Source organism: Anneissia japonica, unplaced genomic scaffold (assembly GCF_011630105.1).
Source record: "Anneissia japonica isolate Jap-2015-1 unplaced genomic scaffold, ASM1163010v1 scaffold1299_len84399_cov266, whole genome shotgun sequence".
In the NCBI taxonomy this organism is placed as follows: Eukaryota; Metazoa; Echinodermata; class Crinoidea; order Comatulida; family Comatulidae; genus Anneissia; species Anneissia japonica.
The window spans coordinates 7,005-15,072 of NW_022701429.1; positions in this window are offsets into that span (position 1 = coordinate 7,005).

An 8,068-nucleotide genomic window follows, 5' to 3' on the forward strand; every position below is an offset into this window, starting at 1 on the left:
TTTGTTTCCGCTCTTCATAAGCAGCCCCTCTGTGACCATGTGGCAAATGTCGCAAAGTGGTGTTTTATATAAAACTAGCAGTTTGGATGAATACTGATAATAGGTTTATTACCATCATTTAGGTACACGTCAGAAGGCAAAATGGTCTTCTTCGTTTGGATTGGATAGTGCTTGCAACAACTGTTGTCTTATTTCTAAAAAATATCATCTCTCTGGGATAAAACTGAGCGAAGGGTTGCATTTACATACTACAAGATTGATGAAATGCGATTATAATCAGATACCAATACCACATTGATCACTACGGGTTTAGGGGTCAAATGTATATAGTGTAAATAATAGTGGGATTGTACTTCAAACACTGATAATAGAGTTCAATTTGTTTGAATCTCGGTCTTTGGAATGCTAGTCAATATTTATGAGAGGAAAGACGATAATAAAATATTTCAAAATCAATGAATATGAGGAGCAAATCCGTGTAAAGTTATTCGACGCTATTGAAGCAAAGAAAATCACCTAACCCTGAATACGTACAATATCGGGAGAGGATTATCATAATAGGCTGCTCTTGTTTCGATATTTTCAGTAAATAGGCCTACCTCTATTTTAGAAAGTACCGTAATAATAGCGCCTCTGACGATTAAATGTCAAGACTGGAGTAAGGACAATGCAACTTGATAAATTGCCAGCTCCCAATACGAAATGACTTCCCTAAGGCAGCATTGCTCTCTTATGAAACTTTCTGCAGATGATAAGCTTTATAGCGTGGCAAATTCATTTTTTGACAAATGCTTTTCATCATGATAATAACAATTCATGTAAGCATAATAGGGGATGGTGATTCTCTGTCTCTTATACACATCTAGATGTGTATAAGAGACAGGATGTACGGTGATATTCCACCCTAATCCAAATTTTCCTATTGAGCTATTTACACACCTAGAAAAAAAATCAAAGTTGAGAGCCTGGGTCGCATGTCACAGGCGATGAAATGGCGAAATGCCCGAGAATCAGCCTTACTTTGTTTTGTAGAGATGCAGCATAATAGAATCTTATTAGGCGTCCACATAATTTCTCAGCTCTAGAAATAGCATTGCCTCAACGGAAAATGACTGGAAACCCCATGTCACTTAAGAATTCTATACTTACTCTTATTATAAAAAATGTTCGTCAGACATTCGTTAACTTCCAAATAAATTACTGTATTTTACAGAAGTAATGCGTTCATGTTATAGCCTGGGACAGAGCTTACCCATATTGCTTTGTTTTTTGATAAGGCGGTAATATCCGCCGCAAAAGGGTATCTTAAAAAATCTGGTTTGTAGATAACGCATGTGGAACAATAGGTTGACTTCAACTACAAAAAGCTATAAACCAGTTGAACTTTGACTTGGCATGATTTGATTAGTAAACGATAATTAGATAGTGTAGATCCAATTGATACGTACCCCCTAAACAAGATAGAAAGTATAAGGCCCGTTGACACGAAAGAACGCCAACGACAAGTATTGGATGGACATCCTTTTCGGTCATCTTCCTTCCTCTCAATGCCGTCTAAAATCAATTGAAAGAAGGAGCTTCCTGAAATCAGTGTCACTGTCACCGCAACCCCCACCCCCACTTTGAAACCACACTAATTATCAGTGAAGCAAGATCTCAAATATGGAACAGTATGTCAATAAAAATTACAATGCACTTAACCTAGGGAAGAACCATCCACCAGCGATGGCTCCAGAAAGGGGTCCAACATGCCTGGCGGAGGGGTCCGAACCAAGGGGCCAAACTCGGTCAGGTCCTGGAATAAAAAATAATCCTGTAGGGTTGACGGGGAGTTTTTTTATGAGTTTTTATTGCTTAGTAATGTGCAAATTGTGGTTTTAGACCACAATATTAGGGATTGACAATCAAAATAACGTTACTAGATATAGGGAAATTATTATTTTTTATATTTTTGATCCAGACCTGTCAGACGGCAGGGCAAACGCACCCAGCCCCCCACGCCCCCTGCTTTCTTCTCCCCCACTGGCGCCACGCCTGCCTTCCACTAGTGCAATTTTTTACATGGGCAGAGGGGAAATGCCTAAACCGTCTCAGGGCTTGAGATGGGTTCCCTGTCAAGAAAATATCAATTCGATACAAACCAGCTCATTCTAAAAATTTCGTATCAAATCAACTCGTACCGATACAAACTCGGACCAAATCCGACTCGATCCCAAATCTAACCCATTAACCATGGGGGAATTACAAATGCATCAGTTAACTCATTACAAAACAAACTCGACCCAAAATCCCAAATCAAATCGTACTCAAATCAACTCCATCAAAAATAATGAAATTATAAATTTTCAGTGTACTTTAAATTTTATGATCATATCACTTTAACATTTCACTATTAATGTTCGTAGTACATTTTATTAATAGTACTTATGCCTAAAGTAAAACATAAAACAAACAAAAGTATTATTATTTTGATGTTCATTCATAGACAGAAACGAATGAATGTATAAAACCTATAGGTCAAAATGCCATGAATGATGCGTTGTAAATTTATAGATGCTGTTTTCCCATTGAGAATCAAGTGAATAATAATAATACACATAACTTGTAATAGGCCTTAGTACTGTACTTTTAATATCTATTATATCTAATTCCATGACACAAATCTGACCAGACCCGAGTTCCAATTATTTATTGTTTATCCTGCATTTTAAAATATTAGGAAACATTTTAAATGATTTAAAACGAGTATCATACTTTAGCCAATAGCGAGATAACGAAAGGTTGTGGGTTCGAATCCCGCCACGCACTTTTTGAGGTCAATTCTCCTTTAAAAAATTCATTTCATTTTTAATTATTCTTAACGGCACTTGCATTAGTAGAGTTTATGTAGATTAAAAACAACCGCATGCTTGGAACATTTTGGCGTCATCGCAAAACTTTGGATTGTAAAACTAGATTACTAATTCCATTTCTGTTTCACAAACGTCTCGCATTTTAAAGAGTCCAATCTACTTGCCTATCCGTAACAATGATAATTTAGTTCATACACTCTCGTCCAACTAAGTTATAGGAGAAGCATTTGATGTTTTTATTTGATTATTTTCAATACATTATGTTCTGCTTTTCCACTTCAGATCGTAAGGATCTGTTTGCGGTAATTTTCAACAGAATCAACTGTACTAAAGGTGATTTTATCCACAGATTATCGCCTATATAAAATAATCTTCAGCATAAAAAATAATTCTATTGACATTTTTCATAAAAGTTTAAAATCAATTAAATCTAGTACTTATATGCAATTGAAATAATAAGTGGCTTATCTTAGCATTCTAATAGAGTATACTCGACCAGTAGAATTATTATGTCATAATAAATAAAACAACGACTTAGTTTTGGGGTTTACTACTCGGAAGTGGTCGATTTGGTTTTGGTACTAAGTCACCGAACACCTCTAAACTCAACAGAATGTGACTGTGGATTATCATCATTATCATTATTATATATCTGTTTATTAAATGGCTTACCATCTTGAAAGTCCGGGTTTTCAGTGCCTCCGTTCCGAACATATTTACCATCAGTTCGGGCTTTCAACAGCTTCTTTTTGTGATCTGTACAGAAAAAAAATGTATCTCAAATTTTAGTTAAAGGAAAATCCTCCACACATATCCTCTGCGCATAGGTGGCATTTCAATGAAGCTGTGAAATTCAGGTTTCTTCACCCAGAAGTACACAGTAAAGTGGGTACCTGATAGAATCTAATACCAAGCGTTCATTCTACCCGCTTATGGAATTGTGCTCTCCAGGGAGCTGAGGATGTGTTCCATAGGTGTTTGATCCAGTGACCGGGGTAATAATGTGCATAGAGGAATTTTATTGCAATGTACAGTACTCTCATTAAATATCGCATTATTATTAAAATAAGATGTCACAACTGTGCGCGCGCTGAACCGTGTAGGTATTTTTCCTCGGTTCAACTATATATCCATTGCTCTTCATAGTTTCAGCTCAGCAAGTTTCTAGCACACCCGTCTTTCGGATGAGACATAAACCGTTGGTCTCATGTGTAATATGGCCAGTGTGCGTCACGTTAAAGAACGTAGTACTCTCTTCCGAAAAGAGTAGAGGATTTTCCCTCTCCGGGTGTACTGCCAAATTCGCCATCAGTATCCAGGGGCGGATTTAGAGGGGGGCCGGCCCGGCCCCGGCCCCCCTTTTGGAAGGTCAAAAAAAGAAAAAAAAAGGAAAAAAGAAAGAAAAAGAAAAAATGATAGCCCACAACGCCTCAAATGTTATTTTCGGGCGTCTAGAACACAAAAATTTCGCGGAGGCATGCCCCCGGACCCCCTAGGACATTGTTGTCTCGATCGGCCCAAATTTTGTCTCGATCGGCCCAAATTTCGCCCCCCTCCCCTTTTGGACATCTCTGGATCCGCCCCTGGTATCCCACTTGAAATAAGTTTTCTGATTTCATGATAATCTCACCGAAAAAATCTAATCCTTGAGCATTCAACTACAGTGTGCCGAGCAAAATGATCTGGAACTAGCCATTTGCATGATACTTCCTGAGTAATAACCGTTGCTAATCGGAAACGTTTGCGCCCTTGTGACAACAAAATCACCCTTTAGAGAGCTGCAACAATGGACATGTCATTATAGTCTACTATTGTACGTTAATGTGTGATGGCTTAACACACGACAATGCTAAAAGTCAAGTTGACTTGTACTTATGGTAGGCCTACAAATAAATCCTTCACATGCTAGATTAAACAATTGCTCTTGAAGCACTGGAAAGGAGAAACTTGCTTTTTTTGTATAGATTCTCGGAAATACGCTCACCTGTATTTTGAGAGGTCAAAGAATGATTTTTAGGTTTCCTGCGTTAATACAGCATGGTTTTAAAAAATGTATACATACCGTACTTCAGATGACAAAAATGAAGTAAAAAATTAATTTTATTTATTCAACTTTTCAGGACCTAAACAGGCCTGATGTACGCTTATTTTTCCTGATCATTCCTAAAACATTAGTATCAATATCAACAATATTTTTTTTCATCCCTCATGGGGCGATTATAAAATACGGGACTGTATACACAACTGTCTCTTATACACATCTTACTGTGTTACTAATACTGTGTTACTAAAAAAATGGATAATCGGAAAGAACGAGGAAATCCGGTAAAAATTACGATAGATTGATGAAAAGGAGCGACAGAGGTCCGGGAATGCGCCAGGGTGGTAATGGATGGTGACCCCGAAGAGTATTTGCATCTTACTTTGCCTATCTTTCCCATCCATGTCAGTTCTGTCATAAAACAAATATACATAAAATCAATAAATAAATAATTAAAATAAAATAAATTAATTTAAAATAATAATGCAGAAAAAAGGCTGCATATAGGCCTACACTCTGCAGGTGGAAAACGGCGCCGAGAGCAGCTCTACCAAGAGATTGATACGTGCGCCTAAGATGACATTATTATTGTTATTACAATATTAGTAAATACAATATAGAATTTTTGTAAAAAGCCGCAGAGGAATTTGTCAAAAAAGAAATGGTTTTCAATGATGACATGGGTAAATAACCCTTTAACACCATAATCCCTCCATGACTGTCAGACGCACGCACTCTTAGGACTACTACAAATTGTCATGTAGGCCCGATGTTGCCGAATTATTGTATTTTTACAATGCATCAGGCAAAAATTCATTAGGTATACAGACCAATGGGTGTTGAAACAGAGAGATGTTGGTCCGGGAGGTTTTGGAATCAACTATGACGTATTTCACCACCACAATTATCTCGTACTCGTAGCACTTCAATTCTAAACATACAAAGTGATGGCCGTTATGTGAATAACAAAACGATTGCAACTACTTTATCAAGAAGTCGAGATTATTCTTACCCCTTCGCTGTTGTTGAACACAGCAAGTATTACCCATATTGAGTCAATCAGCAAAATCTGAGCTCATCAAAACTATCGTCCCGTAATAAACACATCAAAAAACTACTCATCGGTACCAACTTTGACGACACATTCCTGTAACTTTTAAACGAAATAAACGAATAATTCCCGGACAAATATTTTACGATGAGCTTTGTAGTTTAAGGAACTCATTGGGGCCTTCAACTTGCACTTGTCACTGAGCGGCCACGGTTCCCTAAACATCAATTGATAATTGGAGGGCCTTTCGAAGAGTTTATTCTTTTCACGTTTCCCACATTCTTTGTCATTCTTTAGTGAATTTACATGAAAATGGTGAGTGGTTTTGCATGATCAAGTAGTTAGCTTTCGCTCATTCGAGCATGGGCTTTACAAACACAAATATCAAAAGAGGTATAGAGAGACGGTTCACTGAACCTATTCAGGTGTGCATCTATCACTTAAGAGTTCGTTGGGCTTTTACGATACGCCTTTAACAGTCACCGTTATAATATGCCAACCAAATTAATGTAACCGATCACAAAACAAGGTTGTAGCCTACTGTTTGGATTCTCTGTTAGTCCTGCCTATGGTGACATTCTAAACCTTATACCGGCAAAATGTGAGCTGACATGGGTGGCGCCAGGATTTGCCTGACGCGGGGTGGGGTCTGATATCCCCAACAAGACAAGAGTGGGCGTGGCCGTACGTCGCTAAAAAATGTCTCGTATTAGTTAGTTACTTGTAACTTGTTTCACTTGCCTGTTATGACCATGATAATCTGGTCAATGTTGATCTAGACTATTATTTAATTAGTAAAGGTGATGCCCCCGAAAACTAAGACAATTTAAGGATTTCAAAGGCTTATTTACAATTTATATCTACTAACATGTAAAAAGATGTTTTTTTTTCCCCCCCGACAAATTGTTTTACTCCCCGACCAGGGAGCTCTCTCCAACAGGTGTCTAAAATCATTAACTAAATTCTAATAAATGTTTGTACTACCATATACAAGTTACAGGTTAAAAATTAATGCAATCCCTAAACCCATGGGCTACCATATGTTCTAGAATCTAACTCCATAGCCGTCGGAAGCATTTTGGAAGTGGTCCGGCCGGCCATTAGTGCATCACTAGTAGTACTAGTGCGAATGAAAGGCGGCCGGTCATTTAGTACGGTACGTCACTAGTAGTGCTAATGCGAATGAAAGGAGAAACTTGCTTTTTTTGTATAGATTCTCGGAAATGCGCTCACCTGTATTTTGAGAGGTCAAAGAATGATTTTTAGGTTTCCTGCGTTAATACAGCGTGGTTTAAAAAAATGTATACATACCGTACTTTAGATGACAAAAATGAAGTAAAAAATTAATTTTATTTATTCAACATTTCAGGAGCTAAACAGGCCTGATGTACGCTTATTTTTCCTCTGATCATGCCTAAAACAATAGTATCAATATCAACAATATTTTTTTTTCATCCCTCATGGGACGATTATAAAATACGGGACTGTATACACAATGATGATTTAAATAGGCCTAGGCCTATATATTTTATTCTTTATTGTGTAACGTTTTGTTCAAAATTGAATACCTTGTTATTCGACACAATTAGTGTGGCAAGAAAAGAGCTAAAAACAAACACTTTACAGATAATAGATTGGCCGCCACCGTGGAATGTCGTTCAGGGACGGATTTAGAGGGGCCCCTGTCCCCCCTTTTGGAAAGTCGAACACCAAAAACTGATAGCTCAAAAGGCCTTAGAAGGTATTTTCAGGCGTCCAGAACACAGAAATTTCGCGGAGGAATGCCCCCGGACCCCCTAGGGTATTGTTATCTCGATCGGCCTCACTTTCAGGGGCCCCCTTCCTTTTTGGACATCTCTGGATCCGCCCCTGTCATTCTATGAGTAGTCTGGTATTCTTTTATAATGTTATGATTTACCAGGGAACAATGAAATTGGATTTACGGAGTAACTGACTGACCCTTGCCTAAATCCCGGTTCACATTAGAATAAGCAAATAATATAGTAGGGGCGCAGCCGGGATCCTAACTTTACAGTCTAGTCTGGTATTCTTTTATGTTATGATTTACAGAGTAACTGAGTCACCCTTGCCCAAATCCCGGCGGGGGCCAGGGTCCCTGGTCGG